Consider the following 6,111-nt stretch of genomic DNA (forward strand, 5'->3'; position numbering starts at 1 on the left):
TTGCTCCCTCCTCTGCTCACCTGGCTCCTTGCACAGACCTCATTATCACTGTATGTTGTAATTGTTGGCTGTCTCCACTGCTAAACTGAGAACACCTTGGTGTGTTTTCTCCACAGGTATATCAGCCAACTTAGCACACAGCTCAATAAATTCTTGAAGGAAAAATGAGAAAGGAAGGGAAGGAGTGAAGGAGGGAGGAAGGGAGGGAGAGATAGAGGGAGGAAAGGACACTTTTATCCTCTCCCTCCTAACTGCAGAGAGAGTCCCAAGACAATATCTGTGTCCCCAGAGAGCCCAGAAGCATTTTATCCCTCACTGCTCACATCAAGCATCTCAAAGAACCCACTGCCCACCCAGCTCATGCTCCATCAATGTGGACAGTCTCTAAGCATAAGTAAACTTCCTTCATGGATCCCCTACTCCTCTGCCTCCTCTAATTCCAAAATCAGCAAGGACAAAATGGACAGAATTCAATCTCCAAATTTCTATAGAACTTTGCTTTCTCAGCCCATACCCTGTAGACCAATGGAGGATGGGCATAGCCATGTTTCTGGGCTTTTCCTGATAGCTCCCACTTGGGGAGGCCTCCAGCAGGATGCTTTGGTGTTCTGAAGGATCCAAGGTCCTGACAGAAGCAGGAAACGTGATTATGGCCACTCTCTCCAGCCAATTCCTGGCTCGGGCACTCTAACAGCTCTTAAGAAGAATTACCTCTCCATCATGATGAAGACAGAAAGAGGAGGCCACTTCTGTTGCACATGGCCTGCAGAGTTAACTCTTGGGAGCCCACAGACTCTGACCCAGACCTCTAATAGCTGGAAAACCCCAGGGTCCTGAAAGGTGCTGATATCCCCACCCCAGAGGATGCTCCCACAACCCTCACAGAAGAGCTGTGCACGTTCAGTTAGGTCACTACCTCTGGCGTCCCTTCTAAAGCCACTCCTCCTCAAGCCAATTCCAGGACCACAGGTTGAGGATCAGTTTTCCACTTACACTATAATTAGAACCCAAGGGGGTGTTTGAATCTACTTGGCACACCCCACCTCCTTCTCCAGAATCAAAATATGTCCCCTATGCTCAGCTAGATTTTGTCCCAAGAAAGAAACTCCGCTGCATTTTGGTTTATGGGACAAACATGAAATTAATCTGATACACACAGAGAGCAGGGAGCATATTAGTGGGGTGTGTTCAAACGGGAAGGTTTTTGCTGGAGTTGTAACAGAAGGGGATAAATGCTTAAATGACCCAAATTTGCATTGAAATGACCTCCAACACACAATCCCCAGCCCCAAGGCATGTGCACCACTGGTGTTCTGGAATCTCCAGCCAAGAGAGGCAGTATAGAGGAGTGGTTAAGAGCAGTTCTCTGGAATCAGGCAAACCCAGGTCTAAATGCTGACTCCGTCCCTTAATAGCTGTGGGTCTTGGGAGAGGATTTCTCCCAGCCTGATTACTCATCTGTCAGGTCTCTCTCTTTTTAGTTCCCTCACCAGGAGTGGTAGATATGACATATAAATCACTCAGTGCCTTTTGTAGTAGCCACTATGGCTCCTGCCCCTAATGAATGGTTTTTGTGATCAGTCCAGAGGAACAATAAAAGCTGAGCCCAGAGCTTGCATTACCAACAGGATTGACCTGTGCCAGGCACTGTTCAGATGCTATACGTACACTGTATTAACTCATGTAATCCTCATAATAATCTTAAAACTATTATGCCTTCCATTTTATAGATGACCAAACCAAGGCACCATGATTTTAACATATTTTGCTCAAGGTTACACAGCTAATAAGCAATGGAATCAGGATTCAAATTCAGGTCACCTGGCTCCAAAATCCAGCTCTGAACTGCCACACCACTACCTCTAGTAGAATATACCAGCAACCTGTGTTTTCACAGTCATGTGGATATACACCCCGTACTCCTATCCCATGGACCGTTTGGTGGAAACAAGCTCACCAGCCAATGGACAGGTCATATGGTCTCGCTACAGAGAAGTCAGGACTGGTTGGCATTTTTCTTGTCTTTTATGATGTGTGAGCCTGCAGGGCTCACTATAACGTCTGGACCTTCCATAAGCTGTTCCCTTCCTGGCCTGCTCCTTCTGGGAAATTCCTTCAAGGCTTCAGGATTTAGCTCAAACATCAGTCTCTTCTGAAAGCCTTTCCCAATTAAACACCCTGACTCTGTGCTTTCCCAACACCCTGAACAAATATCTAACAGAAGCATTTATTGCACAGCATTGTCATGCTTGGAGGATGTCTCTGTCATCCCTCTGAGATGCATGTTCCATGAGGATGGGGCCAGTGTCTTACCTCACCCAGTGATCCAGCCAACATGCTTTCCTTGCTCTAGCAGCACACAGTAAGTGCTCAAGAAACGTTGTTGCATGATCAAATGAGAACTTTTTCCTCCAGGGTCCCTAGTGAAGGGACTTCAGAAACACTGTGTTGATGGTAATTTTGCTGTATCATCCAGTCCAATATTTTATAAACAAATCTTGATTGAGATCAACCATCAAATCTCTCTGTGTTCCTCACCAGATTAAAAGTGTACCTCTCCCCCCAGCTCCTCAAGAAGAGAGAAAGGTTAAAGGAAAAGGAGGAGAAATGTGGGAGAGGTATGTTACAATGTGTCAAATGTGAGTTCAGATACTTCATTTTAAAAGGAACCAGATATGAAAAGGAACGAAGTACTGTTACATGCTATAACATGGGTGAACCTCAAAACTGTGCTCCAAAAAGGTGACAGAAGCCAGACACTGTATGATTCCTTTTACATGAAATATCCAGAAAAAGCAAATCCATAGAGACACAAAGAAGGTTAGTGGTTTCCCGAGGCTGGAGGTGGGGGTGGGGAATGAGGAGTGATTACTTAAGGGGTACGAAAAAGTTTTGAAACCAGAGAAAGAACATGGTGAATGCACAAAATGCCTCTGAATCATACACTTTAAAGTGGTTAATTGTATGTTATATGAATTTCACCTCAATTTTTAAAAAATAAAAGAAATAGGGACTTCCCTGGTGGCACAGTGGTTAAGAATCCGCCTGCCGATGCAGGGGACACGGGTTCGCGCCCTGCTCCGGGAAGATCCCACATGCTGCGGAGCTACTAAGCCCGTGCACCACAGCTACTGAGCCTGTGCTCTAGAGCCCGTGAGCCACAACTACTGAAGCCTGCCCGCTCTAGGGCCTGCATGCCGCAACTACTGAGCACACGTTCTGCAACTACTGAAGCCCGCAAACCTAGAGCCCGTGCTCCGCAACAAGAGAAGCCACCGCAATGAGAAGCCCACACACTGCAACGAAGAGTAGCCCCGGCTCACCGCAACAAGAGAAAGCCCGTGCCCAGCAACCAAGACCCAATGCAGCCAAAAATAATTAATTTTTTTTTTAAGAAGAGCCACTATCATCATTAAAAAAAAAAAAAGAAACAAATTATCTCTAGACCCACCCTGAGGAGGTTGTCCATACGATGGTCAGCTGTTGAGTGCAGAGAGCCCACCCTGCGCCTCATCACAGCCACAGTGTCTGGGGTAAGAGACAACACAGCACAACATTGGCACAGAAGAGACAGGGCAAGTCTGCAGTTTGCTAGCCCACAATCTACCTATGCCCAAGAGATAGGTTCAGAGACCCTCCGAAAGGCATTTTCAAGGACTCCCATCTGGGATATGATCACCACAGCTGAGTAGAAACATTATGTGTGGGAAGAACGGGGCCAGGGACAAAACATTCTAAGTGCCCTAGCTTAATACAGACTTTGCTCAAGAATCTTAAAATCAATACAGCTGTCACTTAGCTTGTGAAGGATCAGGCTCCTGGGACAAGACACATTCCTATGGGCCTAACACACCAGAAAGGAGAAAGGATTCCACCCAAGATATTTCAAAAAGATGCACTTCTCTGAATCTGCCCTGCCTTCCTTTCTTCACTCCTCTGACCCGAGAGACCCCAGCCCAGTGGGGACATGCCAACTTCTCCAAAGCCAGGAGCTTATATTGCAACTTAAAGACAGTGGTCTTGATTTCTCTTTCTGAGAACCTTCCAGAATGATCTGTTGTCACCGGCAAAGCCTGTTAACAATTCACAGGAAATAAAAATAGAATCTGGGTAATAAAATAAAGTCTAACCTTTTTTTCCCCTTGGTGCTTAGTCTAGTTTCACTTACTTATAAGGTGCGGCGTGCAGAGACCTCCAATCCGGCGTTTCAGACCAGAGTTCCCCGTGAGAAACACCTGCCCCAACACGTCAGCTCAGGAGGGCCGTGTGCAGAAGTGCTGCACACGACACTGCAATTCAAACCTCAGCTCAGGAGGGCCGTGTGCAGAAGCGCTGCACAGGACACTGCAATTCAAGATGGTGGCTGCAGGCCGTGTGCAGAGACGCCGAGCCCGGCGCGGTGATCTGGAGCCACGGGCAGCACAGCTGTGCCCACCGGCGAGAACTCCGCCCCACTCCCCGCTGCAGAAATCCCTATGCAGCAGCCCCGCTCATGGTCTGTAGGGAAGGGGGAGAGCTTGTGCTCTAGAGCACAGGAAGAATAAAGCTTTCCTTTGCTTCCAAACTGAACTCAGTCTCATTCTATCGGCTTGAACGACACCAAGCAAAAGGACCCTTGTTGGGAACCTACTTGGGAGGGCTGGTAACACTGTGTCCCCGAGAGTCCAATATAATTCGAGGTCTTCTCCTATTTAGATGCCATTTAAGCTAGGGAGTTGGGAAAAGCGGGAAGAATGATTACAGACCCTAGAGGCCGGGACATCTACAGTGGATACTTGTTGTTTGTCCACAGTTGAACCACCAGGCTCCTTTTTTCTCCCCCACCCTCAGTCCACATGACAGTAGTGGACTCCCAATCGCCAACTTTGTTCAACTTAAACTACCCTGGCCACAGTTGATTGAATCAAGAGTGAGCATATGACTTAAGCTAGTCCATCAGAGACCTTTCCGTTAGAAATATAGAACCGGGGCCATGAGAAAGAACTGGATCACTCCACAAAGCTGCACATGTATGTATAAATGTGAGAACAGAGGGACAGCGGTGTTTCCCGGCCTGTGATCTGGTCTGCGGTCAGCTACTCCTAAAACGCCTCCCAGCGGTCTACACCTCCTGGTAGTCATGCCCATGTATAATCCACCACCCCCTCCCTTGACTGTGGGCTGGAACTAGTGACTTGCTTCTAACAAATAGAATATGGAAAAAGTGATGTCACTTCTGAGATTAGGTTATAAAAAGCTGTGGTTTCCGTTTTGCTCCCTTTCACTCTAGCTCTTCACACTTGCTTGCTCGGATGAAGCAAACTGCCACAGATTGTGAGCTGCCCTATGGTGCAGCACACGTGGCCAGGAGCTAAGGATGGCTTCCCACCAAGAGCTAGCAAGGAACTGTGGTCCAACACCTGTCCAGGAACTGAATCCTGCCAACCACCATGTGCTGAGTTTAGAAAAATATCCTTTCCCAGTTGAGCCTTGAGGTGACCGCAGCTCTGGCTGACATCTTTGATTGTATCCTATGAGAAGAAGAAGGCCCAGCTAAGATGCACCAGGATGCCTGACCTGAAACTGTGATATAATAAAGGATGTTTTAGGTCATTAAGTTTTGGGGTAATTTGTTACACAGCAATGTAATACATGGTGTGAGGAGAAGAAGAAAGGAAAGCCAGACTGAAGAAAGAGGAGAATGAAGCAGACACACACAGAGAAGGAGAAATGACAGAGGGAAACTTGGTAGTCAGAGATCCCCATGGATTGGAGTGGATGTGGGGAGACCAGTTAGAGGCAATTGGTGTTGTTCAGGCAAGAGATGATGGTAGGTTAAAGTAGCATGGATGCAGTGTCCTCTTCTGTGATGGAGAAAACTAAGGGAGGAAAACGTTCAGGGAGAAAATCACGAGATCAGTTTTCTTTTAACATATGGCCAATTAATATATGAGCTCATGACATAATTCCACTCAGCAAGCACATATTAAACTGTGTTGGTGCTCTTCCAACGCTACAAACATGAGGAAGATGAGTCAAAGTGCTCAAAGGTGCTCAAGCGTCCCCAGGGTGCTCAAAGCTTGGGGGAGGAAAGACAGGCACAATACAATGTATACAGTGTATACATTTGGC

Source organism: Pseudorca crassidens, chromosome 1 (genome assembly GCF_039906515.1).
Source record: "Pseudorca crassidens isolate mPseCra1 chromosome 1, mPseCra1.hap1, whole genome shotgun sequence".
NCBI lineage: Eukaryota > Metazoa > Chordata > Mammalia > Artiodactyla > Delphinidae > Pseudorca > Pseudorca crassidens.